The sequence below is a fragment of the Xiphophorus couchianus genome, chromosome 23 (assembly GCF_001444195.1).
Source record: "Xiphophorus couchianus chromosome 23, X_couchianus-1.0, whole genome shotgun sequence".
Taxonomy (NCBI): domain Eukaryota; kingdom Metazoa; phylum Chordata; class Actinopteri; order Cyprinodontiformes; family Poeciliidae; genus Xiphophorus; species Xiphophorus couchianus.
In genome coordinates this window covers 19,300,463-19,325,156 of record NC_040250.1, presented here as the reverse complement: position 1 = coordinate 19,325,156, position 24,694 = coordinate 19,300,463, and the positions used below count along the sequence as shown (strand labels likewise).

Below are 24,694 nucleotides of genomic sequence, written 5' to 3'. Positions count from 1 at the left end.
CAAGGTCAAAATTATACACACAGACTCAAATATTAGATGCACCATAAACACTAGCATTGATTTTGAGAGAGATCGCTAATAAACCAACCCATAAAAATGAACTCTTCCATTTCTGCTAAAAAAAATTAAAATATCCAGATAGATTGATCCTAAAAGCTTGCTAATGATTAAAAAAGCATATGGTTAAGATGTTGTTTTGTCAATGACATGCCCATACATTAGCGGATACAATTTTGTCTTCATGTATACTTCTGACAAAGTAACTTTTGAAGTTCACTGAAGTTGTTTGATCATTTCATCTGGAAACAAACAAACAACAAAAAAACATTCAAATGCATCAACAAAAAACATACAAAAAGAAACCTAGAGCATAACTTTTAGATGACAGCACAGCCATAGATCATCAAAATCTGATCTACCTTGTTTCCAGAATAATGTTTTCAGCTTGAAAATCTTTATAGTAATGCTGGAAAAAGTCAGATAGAAAAACTGAGAATCCTTTTATCTCCAGGGGGAAAACCATACAAAAATACTGCTGACTAAAGCAGTTAACTGTCATAAAAGTGATACTTCACACATTGAGAGGCTTTACTGTCTCCATACCATCTGCTATGCAACACTACTACAGAGTGCAGAAATGTATCATTATCATACAAGGAAGTATTTCCCTTCATAACAACGAAAGAATGTGTTATGAATGGAGAGATATTTTAATATGTATTTTTTGTATGTCTTATTGACTGGCTATGTAGCACTTATAGAAGGCAGAAATAATACTGCTGCATTTCATGGAGACAAAGACAAAACACTGCAGATCAGCTGCTGTGATTGCAGATGCGACAGGTTTGAAGTGATTCGGCCCAAATTAGATGCAGTGTTGCAGCAAACTCTGAAAACTGATTACAGTTTACTCATTCAGATTAAAGCTCCATACACAGACATCCCAATAGGCTTTTCCACGAATAAGTTCTTATTCTAGCTTTCCCCTTTCATTAGTGTGTGCATTATTCATCTTCCATATTTGCTGTTCTGAGTATTGTCAGCATATTTGCTTGGAGCAATTCACTCTGAAATATGACTTGACATAGACAGGATTTAGTGTATTCCTTGCAGGACTAATAGGGTATTACCAAAGGGATTTGTTTGACTCCAGACTCTTTAACTTGGACTTGCTGAATGAGACAGGACACTCCTAAAAAATGGTGGTTCACCACCAGTCCTGTAATTATAAACAAACATGTCCTCAAGGTTTCATCTATGATTAAACAATTTAAATAAAGAAGCAAACGTTGGCGATGCTGCCACACCATGTCTCAGTTGATCATCTTTGATGAATCTGATTGAGTTTGAGAGAACTCTTAGTGACTTTTAATCATGGCTGTAGTCTCCTAGCAGGTGGTCTAAGTGCCCTTCATTACAGAATGATTCCTCTCCAGAGAATGGACTGCACTGGCTGATGAAGACGGTGCCTCCTATTTCACCTGCAGACCATTAATTAACCAGAGGAGCGTTCCATCTCAGCAGTGGCCCTCAGTTGAGATCAGACATAGCCTGTAAAATCCTGGAACAAGATCAATGGTCGTTCTGTTTTTTATAAATCAACATAAAGACACCCTGCCAGGTGGTGACAACCAGCTAATGTCAAGAGGGAGAAGATATTAGTGAGAGATGATCCTGCTTTCTGCATGACTCCACCTCAGGGTGTGCGCTTGAATTTTTTAAGTCTATTTACTTCTCAGTAGGTCCACAATCTGCTCACCACTGGAAAGTGGTGGAAGATCTTTAAGTCTTTTACTTACCGACTAAAATCTGGAGTTTGGGATACATTTGACTTCAGACTGAATGTTAGAACACACTGACATTAAATATGTAGAGTATGATCACAGTCTCATTCTGAACTCACTGAGATAAATATGTTGAACCAGAAGCAACGCTGCACAACTTCTTGGTTTCACATCACAAACAGGCTGAAACATGTAAACACCACAGGGTTGTTCATTATTGCTACAATTATAAAAGTTCAGATCCCTTAGACATGTTCACACTTTGTCATGTTACAGCCAGCCACTGTTACCTTGAAAAAGTAATGATTACTGATTAATCCTTTAAAAAGTAACAGTTATTTGCTGACTGCTTGATTTCAAAAGTAATTAAGTTACATTATAAGTTACTTTAATAGATACTTTCAGTAGCTGCCAACAACAAACCTAAAAATAACAGCTGGTTTAGCCAATACTCACTTTATAATAAGTGCATTTGTAACAGCAACTAATGATAGGATGTCTGACTCTTTGAAGGGAACAGAATCGAATGCAGTTCAAAATATAAAGTTTTGAAACTAAATATAGTTCTATAAACATTTAGAAAAACTAGTTTTTCTATCTGTAATTCACAGAAAAAGTTTCATGATCTGCATTAAGTAAAGTTAATATTATTCATAAAATATACAAATTTTAAAAATATAAAAGATCAAATACCCCAGTGTTTAACATATGAATCCTGCAGCTGCCACCATGACCTGATCCTGGAAAAGTGGAAGATAATGAATGTGATAGAGAAGCAAAATAAAAGGAAAATGTAACAAATAGTAGGGAAAAAAATGGACATGAGAAACTTTTGCAGAAATAAAAATCCTCTTCTGCACCATTAAATGTAATAATTAAAGCATTAATAGTAAACAACACTCACTCAAGCATAATCAATAAGGAGCAACAGGCAAGGAACAAAAAACTCCCAGAAAGGAACACACCATTAACCGTCTGATCATATATAATGTCCAGACCATTTCTCCCGCCGCATGAAATTTGTGTGTGTGTCACAGCCAGGTCACACACAGTCTGCTGCCCTGACATATGAATAAAATAAAACAAACAGCAAATGGCCTGGCATTCTGTATACCCATACGTCCACCCTTGTATGTATTTGCCAAATATGTAAATATAATTTTAAATTGAATAAAAATAATACTAGCAGTTGCAGAACAGTGAGAACAGCTCTCACGAACTGACTCGAGTCCCATTGTTAAAGGTAAAGAATCAGATTGGTCGTGAACGTTGGATCACAAACTGTAACGTCAGCGATGTCTCTCCTGATATTTCAAGTTTAACTCAAGACCTGATAGATGAACAAATTAGTTGGAAGTCACATATAAACCAAAGTATCAAGACACCTAGCAGTATTATATAAACAGATTCTGAATAGAAAAAAAACTCTATATACTTTGCACCGCTCCCTGCCATCAAGGACATCTACAGGAAGCGGTGTTTGAAAAGGGCTGAGAAAATCACAAAGGACTTCACTCACCCAGCACACACACTCCTACGGACCAGAACCACCAGGCACCGGAACAGCTTCTTTCCCACAGCTGTCACGCTTTTGAACGCCTCCTGACATAAAACATAAACTATAAGGACTGTACTCCCCTATCCTCTCATACAACAATAACACATGGACTATCCTCACACACACACACATCACGGACTGTTTTCTTCACACACACACATACAATCTGTAAATTTTATCTGCCATTATTTATCTTGTATTATATTATATACATATATAATCCATTTCCTAACATTCTTGTATATTCTGTATAATATGTGCATATAGCTCCCATATTTATATTTATATTTATACATAATATCTACGTATATCTCTTTGCTATTACCCCTTATAGTCCATACATACATAGTCTTGTACATCTGTAAATAAATATTTATATCTTGTAGAGCACTTCTGGATGGATGCAAACTGCATCTCGTTGCTTGTACTTGTGACAGTGCAATGACAATAAAGTTGAATTCTATTCTATCTAATATTTCCATATTTAAGCTACTATGCTGAGGTATGAAGAAATAACTATTGAAGGGTCATTTGTCCTCTATTAGCAATATTTTGCAGAATAAAAAAAAATCACTGTGTTTAGCATCAAAACTGGTAAAACATGTGGATTGTCTAGAATTATAAATTATACAAAATATATTTGAAGCCAAACACAATCTACACACGTTTCTTTTCACACAAATCTTATATTACATTTAGTAGTATCACAGTAAAGGAGGCCAAAAACAAATGTGACCCACACCTTTTAGATTTTCGGTACAAAACAAAAACAAATCTTAAAAGCTGCACTGAAGTTTGAGGTTGAACAAAATATGAAAAAAAGTCAAATTTGTGCAAATACCATAAAAGCTCTAATAATATGAATGTAAATACGTAAAAGAGTATTACAATGTGCACAATTCCCCTAACTTCTTTGTAAATCAGTCGTTAAAGTGAACCGTTCTCTCATTGTGGGAGCTGTTCTAGTCAGAAACTTTGGGTTCTCTTTCATCTCTGGAGATGTATTTTAACAAATGGATTTGTTGCCTTTTCTCTTTGACGAGATAAACACCCTTTATTATTTTCATTGTGAGTTTCAATACTGAAGGTAATAATGTCCAGGAATAAATAGTGAAGCATATGTAATGTGGATCATTGTGAATTTTGTTTAAGCTGAAAAAATTGCGAGACCTGTAATCATAAATTAAATTCTTCTGTTAATGACAAAGTACAGTTTAAAGACTCAAACAGCTTTGACACAATTAAATCTCTTGTGTTAAAGCAGAAAAAACTATGAAGTAGTATTTATCATTCTCTGTTAATCAGATGACACTTTATTCCCCTATCTTAGACTTTTTTTTTATAAACTTCATGGTTGTGATTATTTCTCTTTGCTGCAAGGAATCTTTGTCAGATACAAAAGGTTGATTTCATACTAATAAGACTGGAACCAGATTCTCTCTTCATTCGACTAATTCACTCTGATTAAGTCTTACATTGCCTAAAATTAACTTCAGAATGCATTTCTCCGCCTAATGAGGGCAGTGGATTTGGTTGATTATTATTTCTGCTGAAAGAGCATTGGGGAAGGATTTATGTTTAAATAAGCAAAACCAGCACCAATGCTTACATTAATACCCAAGACCAAAACCCTGGCTGTAAAGACTGTATACGTCTAATTTGTTTTGGAGGAGACTATGTTTATTTGCTTATATTTGTTAGGCATTGCTTTTATACATAGGTGTTTGAGGTGGAAACTGAATTAAACACCTGAATATATATTTTAATAACTGGACAATAAACAGCGTTCTGGCACAGACTGGAGAAAGTCTAGCGTTAGACTAAAGTGTTTTCCAGTTCTGAAAAAATCTGGAAGAAAAATAAAAAATGGAAAATATTTAATTTCCTGATTTTATTCTTTAACCCATTCATCAAAAGATCCATCCATATGCATATATGTATGTGTGTATGTACTGTATATATGTAATATATATTGAAAAAGTCAAACAATAAATGGTGTAATAATTACAGTTAACATATTTACCAGACTGAATACTTAGTGTATGCTAAATAAAACCTCAGTCACTGGGAATCTATCATTTTATTCTAGCCAGGTAATATTGCAAAAGTGAGGCATTGCTCAAAACATTGAGGTTGTTCTATTTTCTTTTTTGTCAACCTTCATCCATACTTTGTATCCATTTTTCTTCTTGGAAACAGAAATTAATCCCTTTTCCATTAGTACATCAAGACAAAACTGATTTACAGTAATAGATGGGATAATAAATGTGTATGTAACCCACATGTATATGTGTGGTACTGTTAGTGGTATTTTATTTCTGTAGGATTTTGTTTTGTTATTTAATGTTCCCAGCAATTTAGTTATATTTTCATTTTGAGTTTTCTTGTCATACCAGAAACCGCCAGCAGGTGGCTTGTGAGTTACACTCTGGTTTAGACAGCAGGAAACTATTAGAAGAAGAAGAAACCGTAGCTGGCTGTAGCACGTTGTGCGAATTACCGCATGCTATAAGATAAATTCTTGATTAATTCCGGTAACGGTTAAGAGAAAAGAAGATCCGTGACCTGATCCCTGGCAGTAAAACACATTTTTACTGTGATTTTCTCTGGTGAGTGTTGTAACGTGTTTTTGCAACCGAAATTAAGCTAATGCTAACTGGCGTCATAGGCATTACTGCTCATATATTCCGACAAGGAAGAACAGAGAAACGTAAATAAAACCAATCGGAGAAACGTGTGAGATTAAAATGATGATTTTCACTGTATTGCATTTTTTGTTATGTACAAACTAAGAGGTCGGATACAGTGCGATACGTTTGTTTTGCAAGCTTGCCATTAGTTGAATATTATTTTTGTGATAAATGGAATTTATTGCTTCCTGCATACTTTTGAAACTTAATAGTTAATTAAGTTCTATATATATGCAGGTTGGTTTTTTTTAGAACCCCATTCAACTTTGAAGACTGTCCAGCTGCATAGCATCGCAGGCCTGGATTGGATTGCTGAGCTCCAGGTTTCAACCCAAGACCTGGGACTGCTGGATCCGCTGCCTACTTTGCACTGGATAAGATAAGATTTTGGATCCAAAGAAACACATGGCCATTTAACAAAGACTTGACTGACTGACTTAAATTACTGAACTAAGAAAACAAAACTTCCAAAGGACGAACTGAACTATAAGGAATCTGAACCAAAAGAAAATACACTGCCTGATAAAAAAGGTGGACACTTTATGTTGGAACAAAAAAAACTGTACCGTAATATTCTGTTTCAAGTTGTATTAAATAATCTGTTCATTCTTGATAATATGGTTGTTTGTGCTTATTATCCTCCTTTTTGAACTTAGAAAGATAGACTAACTGTAACTTCAACATTGAAATCTAAGTTTCTCAACTTATCTATTCGTAAGTTACACAAGTTGGTTACATGTATTTCATTGATAAATACACAAAAATCTTAAAATGTTGTCAAATCACAGTTTCATAATATGAATAGATGGAAAAACATTTGAGAAATATCAGTAGACAAGTGGCAGGGGAATTGAAGTCAAGACGGATGTTTTGGTTCAAATCAATCGTTCAAGCACAGCGGAGTGCTATTTACAAGAGGACACATTCTGCATAATGTAACATTTAGTATGTCCAATTACATTATAGTTTTGCACAGGGCCGCATCCTTTCCTCTGGGATGTGGAAATGTAGGTGTGGGAGGGTTGGGGGCCCACATGGATTCAGTGAAGCCAATTCTCTATTTTCCTCAGAGTTTGAATGCATTAAAAACTTAAATTAGCCATCCCTGAAGAGAATGAATGTACCTCCACACAATTACTGTGTCAGTGAGGCTTTTATCTGTGTGTTTCAGAGAGTGTGTGTGTACAAGCATCTCTGTGTGCATGAGAGAGGATGGAAAGACTTACAGTAATACAACCTTTTGGCCTGCTTTAATCGAGCATGCATACGCATGATCACAATCACACATACATACATTTGAATTTTTCAGTACCAGATGATGCTGAAAGTTCATCTGAAAATTACAGCTTTTTGGAGTGGTTTGCAAAAGAAATCATCCATAAAAGCAATCAATCTGATTGAAATCTGCATAGCAGCTTTCAACTACAAATCAGAGCGATTTCTCGAGCTGTTTGCACATAGATGTGTTGACAGCAGAACTCTGACAACAGAAGCTTTGTGTTTGATTGTACAGAGGAATCAGACGGTCTGCCATCACTACGTTGACAGAATTTAGTTTCCACATCTTCCATTTAATTACACTTGTATGAAAGCACAGAGAATTCATGTGGAGCCAAGTTTAAAAGTCCTTCACCATTTCTAATTACTGAGAGAAATATAGGAAAATGTCCAATAATTGTCCAAAATATCAACTTAAAGCAAGAATTCCAAGTTAAATTGTCATATTGAAGATTTGCAGATATATGTAGAAAATGTGTCTCCAAATCATCCTGCTCGTTGCCCTTCCCAACAGAGGGAAGCCACATACAACCACAATCACTGTCCCATGTATTGTTTACACTGTGCACACAGAAAAAATAACCAAACATGGCCCAGTTGTTAATGTTGGCAAATGAATCACCATAAGTGATGCAATAAACGCATCTTAATTACCTAAAATTACTGTGCACATATCCAAACATATTTGTGATGCAAAACTGAAAACATGCTACATCTTGGTCTGGACACGATGGACCAAATGGTCTCAAAATGGCTCCTGAAACACAAGATGGGCTTACTCAACCTTGAACAAAACTACTTTAAATTCAACCGGCATCAAAGAAGCACTTCTTATAACATACCTTACAGATCTTCCCAGTCCCTGTTACACAAAATCAGGCAACTAAATAACCATTACAAAACCACTGCTTAAAAGTAGATAAATAACATATAGAAACACACCTAATTTTACAGAGCAGAGAATCCTTTAAAGACAGCTTTCACTGACAGGCAGCAGCCTAAAAGAAGCAGTGGATTTTTATCACCTAGGTAAATGAGATATGACAGAAACAAACTAAATAATAAAAAAGACCCTGCAACAAAATGGCCTCCTAAAACAGCAGCGCTCTGGGAGCACTCCGAGTTGGAGATAAAAGTGTTTCATCTGTCTTTCTCTAAGTGCCAATACAGTTTTTTTTTTTTGCTTGTTTACCAGTGAATAAAGAATGTATATGACCATTGGGATAAAAGAAACGCAACATCTTGTTTCAGGTTGTCTGAAAGATTTCATAACGCCTCAGAAATGTATGAAATGTATGTATGTCATAATTGTTTTGATTTAAATAAATCATCTCGGCAGAATTTGCTATTCCGAAGCAGTTCTAGTTGACTATCCTGGATGGAGCTTGTAGGAAAAAAAGCTAAATTCAAATTTGTAAATATAGATCTTTTAAAAAAGAAAAAGTATAAGGCATAAAAATGCAAAGAAAGGTGTCAAAGATAATGGGTGAAAATACAAAAGCTCTTGAACCGTGACCCACCTTAATGATGGTTCACGGTTATCTCAACCTTGCAGCTGAATTTCTTATTGAGGAAAAGTTTTCTCTAGTAAGCAGCTAAAGTCAAGCTAGACTGACCCAGTGAGGGGGGAAAATTACATTCAGTCTCCACTGTCAATGTTCCCATGGTCTTGATGACCTCCATTGTGCCAAGACACTTCTCCTGAATTCAGAGGGCAATTGATTCTAGGTAAAGATAAAAAAACAACAAACAAGCAGAAAACTAATCTGATTTTAGAACAAACATAAACAATCCTAAATCCAATACACTGACAGATCTGTAAAACAAACAAACAAGCAGGTTAAATTGTAATGCAGAGTCAGCAGAAAGAATACCAAAGCTTGGATGCACCTAGAAGGGTAAGGTAAAAAGAAATGGATCGTTGTCAATATTAAGGATTTATCAAAGGTGTGGCCCAGTATGACAAGATGTTCAAAGGACTGCAGCTCAATAAAAAATCCATTTGTTTTGAAGATGGGATAAAGAGAGCCATGATGGCGTTCCTAAAACAAGGTGAAAGCCTTGTTTCAAAAATGTCTCATTTTGCTAACAGAACACAGAAGATAAATGGTTTTAAAATGAAGTGTCGTGTTTTTCAAGTGGCTTGTACCACACAGAGCTTTACAGCAAAATAACATTTGTTCAATATTTTTGCTTTCTCTGTCAATAGAATTAAATAAGCAGAGATATTGGCCACTCCTGCATGATTTGCCCATGAGAGGAAATACGCAAGTCATGTCTGAGACAAAACTGGCATCTTATTTGCATGAGCTGAATCCAAGTAGTGGTGAACAGCTGCTTCTGTTGGATTAAACCAATCAGCTTTTTAAATGGGCACAATGTCATCATCCACAAGTGATGAGATGTCAGCTTGTTTAAAACGGCATTGTTGTTTTAGTCTGATCTTTTGCCATGAGCTGAATTTCTTCAAGACTTGTACGGGTAGAGACATAAGCAGACAAATATCAACAGAAAACTGCAACAATAGTCTAAACTATCTGTTTAATTATTAGAAGGACTTTAGTGGCTGGAAAAGTAAACCAACACTGTTACGTTTCTGAGTTGCTAAGCAAGTTTACCCACCCATAAAGACTGAGTTTGGCAAGAGCTCACCACCTGATTGGACTGCAGGTGTGATGTAATAATTAGAGAAAGTCTGCAATAACCTGGACATACATGGACATAATTACTTGGGAACAAATAATGCAGAGAGACAAGAATTAGGTGTTTAATAGGATGAAGCACTGAAATACAACACCATTGATAATGTTGCACTCTTTAGACTTGTTCACACAGCAGGTCTTAATGCTCAATTCAGATTTTTACCTTAGATCTGATTAGTTTGTATGGATATTAGTAATAATTAGTATGGATATTATTTACAAATAATAATTAGTAAATACTTATAATAAGTAATAATAATAATGGAAATTAGTAATTTACAGTACATGCTGTAAAATTTGATCTGTGTGGATGTGGCTAAAAAAAGGCTTTACTGTCTAACTTTGAACTGCTCTTGCTCACTGTCATTCTGCACAAAGCACGCTCCTTAATGCACCGCTGCATCTTCTTAAAAAAATAATAAAAAAAAGGTTTTAACCTTAATAACCATTGGGCTTCTGTAAAGAAGAATAAATAAGGAAGTAAACACTAAAATGTATTTTTTTAGGTGCTAATCAAATTCAGTGTGTATTTCATAAAATGCCTACATTTAATGTCCTATTTCTCAGTTTGATGATCAAAAAATTTGATGGCGATAAAGTCTACTGAAGATAAACAAATTAAATCTCTTTATAATTTTGAAAAAGTAGGCATATCCTCACATCCTACTTGACAGCATTAGAAATACTCTGTCAGTAGAAACATTCAAATATGTCAGTAGTATTTACTGTATTTTCAATTAATCTACATGTTCTTCTTTGAAAGAACAGAAGGGTTTTTGCTAAGAGTTGCATTAAAATGTGTAGACTTATCACAACATTTGAGCACACCTGTGCATTAATTTTTAGACCTTTGAAGTGAAGGGCTGTATTATGTGGAAAAGCTTTATCTTCGGTTTGTACTGCTTCAGGGAGTGAGCAACGTGCACATCAAAGAACCTCACAGATCTCAGCAGAGAGACTCTAGCGCCAGATTGAGAGGAATCCTCAGCCTTATTTACTCCAACAAATCAAAGGTATCAAGAGTTTCCTGTCTGAAAAGCAGCTTTTCTTTGAGGCAACACCGTGGTAGCATAGATTTATGTTTTTAATTTGGCTTGTTTTAACTTTCTTATATTGTAGCACTATTTTAGCAAGATACAATGAAATGTTACAACAATAAGTGTAATAGCACACCTAATAATGAATCCACCTAATAATGTTAATTAAATATTTAAAGGATTACCAGGTTTAAGATAATTATTACAGATGGTGTTGCAGCCTGTTTTGTTGAAGAACATTTTATGAGCGTGTCAAGGCAACCGTAAAAACAATATGAGCAACAAACCACAGATAAAGATTTCAGTGTTTAATGTATGCTAATTTGTTTTACTGCTCACAAATGTATCTTTTCAAAGTTTTGGTGCAAGACTCAGTTAGTAGTACATCACAGAAAAGTGGGTTATCGTCCTCTTGTAATGTTTTAAAACATCATTAATGTCCAAATTTTAGTGAGTCACCCCAAAACAAAGAATAAAATGTGTCACAGTACAATAATACATTAGCCATATAGTTTAAAGAGAATCGTTTTTATAATTAATAGCAGATCTGCGTAATGTTTTGTGTAAATGATGATTAACAAACAGAAGATTCTGTAAATCTACCGAAAACGAAAGTGAAGCGATCTAGCATACCCACATGCAAGTCAGCAGATTTTTGTTGTAAGATATTTGATAACTTTTATGATAATGATGATTTTTTTTTCTCATTGAAACTTCCATCGTAAAAGGTGAAAAACATTTGCAGCAATCAAGGGTTTTATAAATGGACACAGGACAACAAACGAACATAATAAAGGTAAAATCTAGGATCTTGCCATAAAAGTTTATATCAGTGTCATGAAGACAGATGATGTTAATTATGTCGTGTAACAGACTGAGACAGCTAAATCATGCTTTCACCTCAGTTTAGGTGACTGTGCTTTTTATGTTCCGGTGTATTGTCCTGGTGTGTAAGTGCGCAATACCTAACTGTGAATGCTCGCAGCATACTTATGAAGTACCACTGCACTTAAGCTGTGTTTAAAATGCTAGAGCAGCTGACTACCCCATCTCTCTTACTATGCAGAGAGAGAGAGTAAACGTATGAAACACTGCTAAACATGAAAGAAAAAAAAAAGTCGTGATTTGAGGAGTTCACCTGATACCTGTCACTTTTCTTTTTTCTTTCTTTCTGGACTTGATTGGTTGTGACATAATGCTTGCAACGTTGGTGGGAAATGTGGGCGCTATGCATCATTTTAAAGGTTAGAGAATAATGTAGTTTTCTGCTTCAAATAGGACATAATTAGAGTAACCTTCCTTTGGTCAGAACAGAAAATTATTGAACATCATTTGCCTTGTTATCAAAATTTGTGTGAAATACAAGAGTAAAAGGTTTTTTATTAAAATGGCTGTTAGAATAAGTTTGGTCGAAAACTCATAAACGCCTGTGGTTCTTTCTTTTTATTTAGGTGAGCAAAATACCTATCAATTACATTTACTTTGCAGTTGCTTGTATTGCTGAGAAAGCAGCACAGATACCCAACTTCTCTTTCATCTACCTGCTTGTTAAAGTCTATATAAAATATACCATACGTTTGATCCTCTGAACAGAGAAATCCACCACAAACAAAAAAACGTTTTAAATCTTTTGTAGAAAAAAAAAAAAAAGACCAGACATAAAATACTGTGTCATATAATACTTCTAGGATTTTATTAAAATCTGTGCCGTGTGAGTCAACCACCAGCAGGTTCACTGAAAGCTTTGATACAGAGGAGTCTGGAGGAGCTTCATTCTCTGCAGCGGCTGTGGTGGTTCTACTTCACAGAGCCACGTCTGATTTAAGTCTGATGCAATCTAGTGTTTGACAGCTTGTTAGAGAATTCTGCAGAGAACTGTAGCCACAACGTATTTAGAGTTTTCACCTGCTAGACAATTAAATATAACTAGAGGCTTTGGAAAGATTTAGTAATCCCTGAAGTAAGGCCAGATTGTTTTGTTTATTAGACAGCTTAAGCATGTGTCCCTCTGCTAGGGTTAAAAAAAATGTAATCAATAGGTTTTTTGCCTGATGGAGGGATGTCAGACAACAGATTGAGTTGATGGAAGTGTTTAAAGGTAAAATCTCAGTTGCTTTGTGGAGTATTTGTGAAAGATTTATGCAGTGTACGCTGAAACATGTTTGCACATATTCAAATAAAGGTCTTAAGCTCTAGTCAATATTCAAAGGCTCTGTTTCCCAGGCATGGATTAAGCCTACTCACATTCAAAAAGCTTGTGCCAGTGAAGATCTTCACTGAATGTTTCTTTTCATCAAGGACTGGAACTTAATCTAAGCCTTGAAAGCAGACTGAATAAGCTAAAAACTGTAAAAATGTTAGGCCTCTAAGGTTATCATTCCAGTAGATGTAGTTCTAAACATACTTTAATCAAGAAGGAGAAAAAGTGTATCACAGTGGGGGGTTTTATTGTTATTTGAGATTCGAGACGGAGTTTGATGTAAATCAGTTTATTTATATAAATTATAAGCATGTAGAAACAACAAACCATAAGCATGTACGAAAAGCGCTTTCTGCCAAAGAACGTGTGGTAATTAAAATTAACTAACGCTAAAATGCTGAAGCATTCTGTAATTTCGCCTTTCATTTAAAATTAATCCAAAACACAACTCAGCAACTCCAGAAACACTCATGCAGAGAACTTGTGACCAGCATAATATGCCACAACAACATGGTGATATTTGTTTTACTAATGCCAGATGCTAACGGTACATAGTTAATTTCAAGACAGCATGAACTTTAATTTAATTTAGCAAATAGGGACGGGTGGTGCACCCCTATGTGTGCTATGATGTTTGACATCCCACCACCTAAAAATGTCCACAAGCACGTTTTGCACGTAGTAGCATGTTCTTCCTCCAAGTTACCATCCGTCTTCTTGCCGAGGTATTTCCACATAGCAGACTTTACTTTTTTTAGATGGGGACGATAGGAGGCGACTTGCCTGAATTTGCAGAACTAGTAGCTATGTAGGGCGTAGAGGTCGTGCTGTGAATGTAACTCCACCTTATCTCTGATCAGACATAAAAACAATGCTCATACAGCAGGAAGAGTATGACAGAAAATTTTAGTGCTTTTGAAACCGTGACTTTTTAACATCACAATATACCTTCTAACCTGTAACCTGCCCATGCCTAAATGTTATTACGGAATGCAACATTACAATGCTGAAAGAAAATGGTTATTAAGCAAACAGATGGTTGCTTCATCAGTGAATATTCCAGGAGTTCATCCATGCTAGTGTTAAAGGTTATGCCCACATCATTCAGAGATGGCGTACATCCCCCAAAATGGCTGGTGACCCTGAGTCTTCCACAGCACATTGCATTTTCTCTTTGATGGATGTTCAGCCATATAGATTTGGCAAGAGAATTTTGTAGATGCTGTAGAAAAGCTTTTTGTTGATGAGAGTTCATTGTAATTTATGCATCCCCTTCCCACTTTGTGCTCTGAGGGTTAAATGGTGAATAAACTGAATTTTTGTAGCACTTTTCGAATCTTGTCGACCACTTTAAGTGCTTTTACACTACATTCTAAGTAACCTACTTAAACACACACTTTACCATGTAAAAGCCCTGGAATATATCAGTAAAGAAGGCACAGACATGTTCTTTCCTCTGCTTCGGTGTGTATTGACTGAGTTATCATAACTTACAATAATACAGAACAAGGACTCATCATAGTACAAAGATATAAAAGTAATAAATAACAGATACAAACTGAACCTATTTACTCCAATATCTAGGATGCATTTTCTACAACCAAATTTTAAACTTTAGTAATTTTTTATATACAAAGTAATTAAAATTAATGGACTAATGCTAACATACAAGACTGTAATATCAGAACACCTCTGTTAAAAGATAGACAGTCTATCTTCTGCAAACTGTGTAAACTGCAAACCCAAAACCATTTTTTTAATTTTCATTTTATTTTGCCTTTGATATTCAGCATTTCATTTTACAAAGTACACAGATTAGAATCTAATCAAAGTTTTAACAGCTCAGATGAAAAGCAACCCAATTACTGGGATTAATTTTGGCTTAGCAAAATGTTTTCATTTAATTTGCCTTTAAATTGTGACGTTCACTTGAAATTCATGTTACATTTAATCGGTATTGTATAACTTCTATTGCTATGTGCTCTACTTCACTCCACAATAATGGCACATTGAATAATCAGGATGATTTTGTTCCTGTTGACAGCGACCAAGGCTTTGTCTCCTGAACGTTTCTCGACGGTTTCCTCCGCTCCATCATTGTTTAACTTTAGCTACAATGTTAAAACAACACTTTACTAAAATATGTAGCTGCATTATTTGTCTCTGAAGGACTACCTAACTTGACACATGCAGCAGCTACTGTACAAGAAGTTTTTAGGTGTCCTAATTATTTAGATTGTAATTTTTTTTTCTTTGCTGTTTCAATTAATCATGTGGGGGCCAGACTACAGTCATATTCAATAAATTAGAATAATACTGAAAAATGTATTTGTTTCATTAACTATATTCACTAAGTGAAACTCATCATATAGATTAATTACACACAGACTGATCTCAAGCTTTTGTTTTGTATTAATGATGATTTTCCACATGCAGCTTCTGAAAACCTACATTTGATTACAATATTATGTTAGACCAATTTGAAAAAACCATACAGAAATGTGAGCTCAATGAAAAGCATGTTGAATGTCTACTTTTTCAAAAGATGCTTTTAATTTGAGCATCATCGGAACACACATTATAATTTATTTAATATGACTGTCAGCCCTGTGCTTTAAATGTTGTGTCTATAATTGATCGATGTTATAGGTTTGCTATATACATATTCAGGTTTCTTCCAAATAGCTGAGTACTAGCCCAGAAATAAGGTGTGAATTGGGTCTGTATCCAAATCCGGATCAATGTTTGACAATTGTCAAGACTTTATATTCAACATACAGATACTCAGAGCCATCATAATGTTACTGTGTTTATTTTCTCTTTACATTACAGCACAAGGAGTGGTGCAACTCAAACTGGCTGACTGCTGCTCTTCTCAGCACATGCATAACATAAAGTCATATAAGAAGGACTTGGTTGACATAAAAGTGCAGCTAAGAATAAGACATTTTTATGGAAGTTTGAGAGAGACATATGGCTGTGCTAAAACGTAAACATCTTGAGGCGGATTTAGTATTTATGATGCATGCAAAGAAGCTATAGATTCCTACTGTTGTTCATTTATTTCAGAAGGGACACTGCACATCACATAATATGCCAGAGTTAGCTATAATGACTAGTTTTCATCTGTAGTCCCTCAACGTGCAATCAATATAAATGTAATGCATTACATCTCAATGCAAACAAATGAACAAGCTTCTTCCAAAAGAAAAGATAATGATGATAATAAATAAAAAGCATTTTTATCTAAAGAGTCAAGCTACAAATTTAAAAAGAATAAAAAGCTGTAGAGCACAAAAAACGATACATAAAAAAACTGAACAAAAATAATAATCACATGATCAGTTCCTGCACTTTGATTATCTAGGAGCCATACTTTTAAGTTATTAGAACATTATTCAAAATGCTCATATGTTATTACACTTTTTGGTATTTTATTCCATTCCTGAGACGTTTTCATTGAAATTAAATTCTGGAGCTCCAGTGGTTCTTACAGACAATGATGTAACAAGTGCTGTAAGTGGAGGAGGTGAAATACTTTTAAAGCCCAAACAGAGGTTTGCATATATGTTTCCAACTCAATAGATGATGTTGAATGTTGAATGACAAAGTTTTGGGTATCAAAACGGATTAATAAGTCAGCAAACCTTCAAAGGGAAGTCAGTTCTATGGTAGTTTTTGATGAGGCTTCACACCGTCGAGTGATTTTCAAAATGATTCTCCAGCACCATACTACGTTTCATTAGTATCTAATGTACCTGTGCTCTGCGTGCTACTGAGGTAGAAATGTTTCTGGTTGGATAGCAGGGATCGCTGTAGACATGGTGTGAAGTTCTCTATTAGCCAGGGACAGTTTGCAGCTAAGTTGAAGTGTGGTTACGCTTTTGTAAAAAAGACAGACTGTTTTGCTAAATGTGGCTGACAACAGATGACCAAAACACCCACAGCTCGTACAATCTAGTTTTCAAATAGTATATTTATCGTTTGGATTCACTTCAAATTTGTGTTCTCTTATTTTTCCTTTTTTTACCCCAGTTGATTGTTTGGAATTTTGGCCAAGTTAAGCAAAAACTCCACATGGCATTTCTCTCCCATGGAGCATGAATCTGCTGGCACAGAAGATCAATTAATATAATTGTAGTTACTTAAATATTTATCACTCTAGTAACACTTTCAGTTTGTTACTATCGTTTTTGCCCGTCTTGTGTTTGTCTCAGGTCTGATTGCCAGCTTGCAAGATTCCCCCTCAGAAACAGCAGCAGAAAATGATGGTTGTCAGGGGTGACCACAACCGAGGGTGAACATGATTTTTTTTTTACATTACCACAGATGATTAGGAGGAATTATCTCTGTCTGTCTGTCTGGCATTGTGCTGTATATAAAATACATTCCCTTTATGATAGCATTCAATCAATCCCATTTCTTTATTTTACCCTGACCCCTGGCCTTTTACCTCTAACTTTGTTTGTGGTTGAATTACTCTAGTCTGACATGTCGTAGTAAAGAAGCCAGTGTCTAATCAGTTATTTATTCCCATATGCATCATTTAAACAGTTTCTAAGCCTGCAAAATGAATTTGTTGCTTAAGAAAAAAAAATGACCACAATAGTAAATTGTAAAATATCAGGAGGTATTTGTTATGTTTCCTTGCGACAGATAATATTTGTAAAGAATGAACACATGGCTCTCTTTGCTGTTTTTGAGAGCTGATACTGCTGCTAAAGAAAAGAGACTGACATAAATCACAACTGAACATTAAACTTATTTTCTTTCTAGATTTTGCAAATAGATTTAATTTCTACAGCGTTTTTACAGTAACCCTGGCCACACAAACTGACACATGCACCCAGTTTCATTTAAAAATGTGTACACCTCCTTATTCCAATACACAGATTGGCATGCAAATTGGTGTGAAGTGTTTTGCCTAGTAACACATCAACTTGTGCCATTAAGAAACTGGAATTAAACCTACAACTGTACGAGTGCAAGACTGAAATGCTCCCCAGCAAGCAACAGTAACTCAGATGATTTAAAGACAGTCTGAGGATAAAACTAAACTGGTCAATGGTCAAATAAATATAAGCTCAGTTGATATGTATTCAACTGCAGCTTTTTAAGCATTCATAGCAGACATCCCAGAATCTTCAATAGTAGAGACAGAGTGTCTGCATATTATAGCACACGATTAAGTATTGTTGCGATTGCTGCCACACGCGAGTAGCTCATGCACAAGTTTCCTGGCAGTTATGCATAACTGTGCCATATGCAGTTTGGCACTGAAGTTGTAACGTTTATGAGGCAGAATTTTTAAGTACCGTATGTCCAGAAAGTCTGTGGCTAATCCCACAATGAACACTTTTTTCAAAAACTTTTTTTATCCTAAACCTTATCGCTGCCGAGTTATTAGTTTATTGTGCTTAAACGCTCATTCTGACACGTTAGCCAGTTACAGGAATGTTAGTTCTATCATCATTGTCCTTAATAGTCTTAACCTACCACAATATTTTAAGTTGTAATGGCATCAGATTCTACCTTTGTTTTCCTTTACTTCAGTATCTGTCCATCAGTTAAACACAGACTGACACTGAACCTGTCATGCTGTCACTCACACATACTGCTAGGTTAGTCACCAGTTTCTTCTCATACATGTTCTTGGACTGTGTGAAACATATTGAGCACAAAGTGAAAACCCATGTCAGCATTTAGAGGAACGCCACACAGACATGCCTCGGCCCATCATCAGGTTAAAACCATTGACGTCACGAAGTATCGCCCTTTTCTAACTACCTCCCTATTTATTTCCTGTATTTAGGATCTTTTCAGCCCATATAATGTTATACATAACAAACCTTTAAAACATCATCGTAGTACATGATGTCCTTCAACACATGAACTGCATTTTGGAAATGACCTCTTTGAGATGTGTGTTGGTAAATAGAGTGAAAAATATAAAAGGTTTCATTCCAGGAACACTCTGGCTTTAACTATAGTAACCGGCACAACTGAACATAACATCTGATTCAGTCAAACAAAACAAAATCCAAATAATCGTAGATGTTTCTGTAGAACCAGTATACAATATAGCCTTTCCATACAGTGTTAAACAGATTAATGTATCAAATTAAATACCTATCTTTTTAGATATAGGAAATTAGTTTATTTATTATATAATCTTAGTGCAAGACAAGATGTAAAACTATAACTTTTTAAGATACCTAAAATAATATAAATAAAACAAAGTAACAAATAGTTTTAAAAAATCTTTTGCAAATAAAAATCTGAAAAGTTTTGCATACAACCACCTCTATTGTAACTCCAGATGCAAGTCTTTTATTGGTTCTCTACAGCTTTGCACATCTAGAGACGTTTTGTAAATTTGTATTTGAAAAATAGCTCAAGCTGGGTCAGATTTGATTTAAGCCTGAAAAACTGTTAAGTACTGTGAGAAATTCTTTACTGGATTTAGGCCTGATTGTTCCATTCTCAAATATTAATGTAAATATATTTTTGGCTGTATACTTAAGGTCATTATCTTCCTGGAAAGTGAACGTCCATCCCAGTCTAAAGTCTTTTGCAGAATCTAAGAGATTTTCTTCCTGTATTGCCCTGTCTGTATATTTTGGTTTTCCGTCTTGCTTCTCTTCCATAAGAGCTAAATTTTTCGAGTACAACACTAATAGTTGCTCAGTTGAAAATTTTTCAAAACCTGTTGACTAGTGGATCTCAAGAGGACGTCAAGAGTTATAATTTGTTCTTTGGCTGCCTCTCTATTTACGTCTCTCCTTGCCCTGCCGTCAGTTTGGACGGACTGGCTGTCTTGAAATGTTTGCAGTTGTCCCATGCTCTCTTCATACTGAGCAGCGCTATGTGAGATGTTCAGAACTTGGAATATCACATTGTCAAACTGTTCTACAATGATGTTCTTGACTTATGTGATGCATCCCTTGGTCTTCATGATGCTATTTGTTGTCTATGTTCTCATGCAAACTTCTGAGGCATTGTACACAGATGGATTCTATTAGCTAATTTTTTAACTTCGGGAAGCAGTCGTGTCACTAGATCACGGGTGTCAAACTCCAGTCCTCAAGGGCCGGTGTCCTGCAGTACTTAGATGTACCACAGGTACAAAACACTGGAATGAAATGGCGTAATTACCTCCTCCTTGTGTAGATAAGTTCTCCAGAGCCTTAATGACCTAATTATTCTATTCAGCTGTGGTGCAGCAGAGGCACATCTAAAAGTTGCAGGACAGTGGCTCTTGAGGACTGGAGTTTGACACCCCTGCACTAGATGTTATTTAGGACATAATGCTGAAGAAACATGAATAGACATAAACAAGTTTCAGCTTTTCATTTAAAACACATTTTCATACCACACAGAAGTATAATTTTCATTCTACTTCATAGCTATGAGCCGTTTTGCATTGGTCTACCGCAACATTTACAACAGAATAAAATAAATTTTGTCTGGAGCCATACAGCCTGCATGACACTTTTTTAGTTGTATGAACACCTACTACAACAATTATTTTAAGTTTTTAGTTAAGTTAAAAACTAAAAAAATAAAGAACAAAGTAACATTTCCAAATTTTACACATAATAAAACACTTTTTTGAATGAAACATTCCGTATTTATGGAAGATGTTCAGTTTGCAGCCTAATGACAAAATAAAAGAACTAAACAGCTTTTATATTTAAACGTATTTCTCAGGACTTTAACACTTTTGGCCGACACATTGATGAGTCACGGTGGCTAAAGAGCCATAGGTTGCAGACACCTGGTTTCTCATACAAAATCCTTTAGAAACAACCATACACTCAGGTATGGATAGCTTTTGCAAGTAACCATGTATTATCTCTCTAATTAGATCACATAAATAAATTATCCCAATTAATTTGAGATAAAGACATGCCATTTATCCTAACTGATCCTCTATAACACATCTGCAAATGGCAGATGTCATTTATCATGCAGATATTTTCACTTCCTTTGATATGTAAATAATTAGTCAACAAATCACCCAAATGCATCAATTAGGAAAAATAAAAACACAGGCTACATCAGACTAATACCAGACTGAATATCTAGTAGTTTTCTGGAGAAGTTGGTGTTTTCATCAGATTTAATGATGGTAATAAATGCATAAAATACTACAAGGCTTATCCTTGAACTTCACATCTGTAATTCCAAGACAAAAATCATTTCGTCCAACATTACAAGATTAATTTTAGATTTAAAATAATTTCTAGCCAGGAAGACCCATAATGGTTGATTGTGTCTGTTCACGCTCGTCTCTGGGGAGGAAGTACTCAAGTTATTTGTAACAAAGCCATCCATGAGCGCCTAACTACTAGCAAAATATTTATCAGAGCATGAAAAAAATTGTCTGTTTTTCCCCCTCATTTAAAGGCTTTCTTGTAATTGGTGTAATCTCTAGGTTTTATTTTGTGCCATTTCTCTTTTTTACTTTGCTTTTATGCAGATTTACAGAGCTCTGGCCTGTGCCAACTGGTTCTCCTTACATGTGCATCAGACCTCGTCACTTTGATGTTGATTGGATTTTGAAAGCATGCCCTGGCTTGGTATTTATCGGTGGCAGTCATGTTATACCGGACGCCTCAATGAGCCATGTTATGAGAAGCTGGCAGGTGTGTGAACTTGGGCTAAGGCAGTTTTGCAAATGGTGTTAATTTGCTCCATACCCTGCAACATTGGGGCTGTTCTGCTTTTTGTATTGACTAAACAGAAGTTGACAGTAAACAGAACAGGGGCTGCCCCTGAGAGTGAGACATGCAACAAGATTGCAGAAATTATTTTGGATCTTTAGACTGAATTTAATTCAGGATACTAATGCATAAATAAAGTAGTGATTTGAATCTTGTCTGGTAATTTCATCCCTCCTTGATAGTGGTGGAGTTTATGTGTAAGTATAATGTATAAAGATCAACCAAGCATCTCTGAAAAAAGCTTATAATTTCTCAGACATCCACTCTGTCAAACAACAGACGAGTCGAGCAGATGAAAATCATCGAAAGATGCTCCAGTATTTAAATTCAAACTGAATATCAGCAAATAATCATAATAAAACAGACACCATAATAAAACAGGTTGATATTTTTGGTCTGTGTTAACTTCTTTTTGTTGTTGTTGTTGTTGTTGTTTTGAGAAGTGAAGATGTTTATTGTTACTATTCTCTCCATTCACCCCTGTCCAGTGTCTTCAAACCAAACACATTCATGTGATGAGATCACAAAACCATAGTCATCTAAGTAATGGATTTCTTTCTGTTGATTCCTCCTGGGCCTATAGCTCTGTGTTTAGTGATGTATGCACCGTGCAACAGCACTGGACAGCTCATCTCTCTGAAGCACGGGCACCTCTGCATAAGCACATTCGCTCAGAGCCAATCTCTGAATGGAGCTGCTGCTGCTGTGGCCATTGACTTTCACAGAGAAAGTGATCCCCCCAGCCCCCTAAAGAAAACATTTAAGAGTCATGTGAACAGCATTACAGATAAACATATGCTGTTTAGAGACCTTTTCTCTTTCTGTTTTCAGACTCTTAAAGGTCTTCATAGACCTTCTATATTTTAGTTACATGGCAGATAATCATTTGAATCCTCTGTTTGAACCTCTATTTCCAGCATAGGTTTTCTGTTCTTAATTTCAGTCTACATTCAGGCTTCCTCCCCAACTTCCAGCTTTCTCGTGGCTTGATGTATGCACACGAAGGAGCTCTTCCTGTTCTTCAGCTTCAGTAAGCACTGTTTCTATAAAGTCCCTTAGAGCTTTTCCCCCAAACATTTCTTCACTATAAGCACTTGTAGCTGCCTTGAAACACAGAGAAACACAGCCCCAAGTGTTTGGAAGATATCGCCAACCGAGGAGTTTCAAATAAATATGAGACCAATCACTAAGACAGGATGTGGCACTTTTCAGTCTTTTCCTTCTTCCTTTCCTGGTCCTTTTATGCTTCCTCTTATTTCCCACTGACATCATGTAGACATCTGATGGATATCAGAGCATCTCATCCAGGAGACATTACCCATTGTCATGCTTCCACAGTGCTCATCCACAAACCCATCTTCTTATCAGTCAATGTTCATGCAGTGCAGCACACAAACACAAGCATAAACCAAACAGATCAATCACTTTTTAAGCTGAGACCTGGATCAAAGACAATAATTAAATGACACACTGCCAATTCCTCTACATCTGCACAACTCAATACTGATGGAAATCCAACAGAGCAGACGCAGCTGTGCTGCCCCTTACCTGTGTGTCTCTGTGGAGGTCCTCCTCTCAAGCTGTGCCTGTTGAAGACCGTTGGTCTGCACAGCAGTGCCCTCCTATATGGGCATGCATCTGTATTGTAGATCAGAGCTCTTCTGTCTGTGTGTCAGCATGGAGAAGAGGAGGGATCAGGGATCAGAGAGTCCTCCCAGCCGGCAGCCCCATGTAGTGCATCTTCTTGTGTCTCCTACTTACCCGGGTCATTCCAGCCAGCCCCTTAGCAACCGCAGACCAGGGAGCGAACACTGGGGGGGATGGGAGGTGCTTACAGGACTGAAACAGAGCTGGAACGGCGAGCAGAGCAGCTACTCCTCCTACATGTCTGACTGCAGCAAGTGGACATTCTGCAACTGAAGTCTCTGTCCGCCTCCTGTTGTCTCCCTGGGCATGGGCATCAGAGTGCGTGTGTGCATTTACACATTGACGCCGACTCCTCCCTGTGCTGTGTGTGAAATCAGAGTCTATTCGCTCTCTGTTAACGCCTCTGGCAGCTCTGAAATGCTGTGGCAGGGTGAGAGAGGATGGGAGAGAGGGAGGGGTGTGTGGGAGCAAAAGACGGAGACCGGCAACAAAGACAGTATAGGATGGAGTTTTTTTTTTTTTTTTCTAACCGATCTATTGGTATTAGTCTGTCACAAATGTATGATTGAGTTCATGAGTCACTCCAATCTGTGAGCACAAAGAAGGAGACAAGGGAGAAGGCATACACAAAGAATATATATTATTCACATTGGTATGCAAAAGTTTATAAGCATATTGTAATTTATATAAACTTACTGAATCTAAATAAAATGTTTCAGAATGAGTAAATAAATAAAACTAATATGAGGTAAAACCATCCAATGTCTATACCAGATATGGGATGTTAAATTACAATCTTATTTACTTAAAATATATGAGCTTATAATGATATTTACCATAAAATGGTAAAATGGAGATCAGGCAACATCTGAAGAAATGGAGAGAGTCATCTAAACTTGAGAAAGCAAAACTTGGTAGAGAAAAACTTGCAATAGAGGAAAAAGAAAGTAGAGACATTTGCATTCAGAAAATACCTGAGAACCGCAATTTTTTCCTTTTTCTAAGAATAATTTCCCCAAACTGTCTCCTTTATGTAGCTTACACTGTCATCTTCTTGTTCCATATAGAAAAA

At 36.0% G+C, this 24,694-nt stretch overlaps 1 protein-coding gene and 1 long non-coding RNA gene across 4 annotated transcripts in view; one reads left to right on the top strand and one right to left on the bottom strand.

Annotated features, from left to right (window-relative positions):
* The window catches only part of frmpd3 (FERM and PDZ domain containing 3), a 102,681-nt gene extending 78,662 nt beyond the window's left edge, over nucleotides 1-24,019 (bottom strand). For all 3 annotated transcript variants that reach the window (XM_028008312.1, XM_028008315.1, XM_028008313.1), the window contains exons 1-2: nucleotides 23,737-24,019; nucleotides 23,524-23,640 (exon numbers count right to left, since the gene is read on the bottom strand). The gene's annotated coding sequence lies outside the window, so the exon portion shown is untranslated. The remainder of the gene's footprint in view (nucleotides 1-23,523; nucleotides 23,641-23,736) is intronic.
* On the top strand, nucleotides 5,620-6,648 carry LOC114138872 (uncharacterized). The gene is made up of 2 exons (XR_003594335.1): nucleotides 5,620-5,951; nucleotides 6,270-6,648. It is a non-coding gene; the product is annotated as an uncharacterized LOC114138872 (long non-coding RNA).
* Nucleotides 24,020-24,694: the final 675 nt, after the last annotated feature.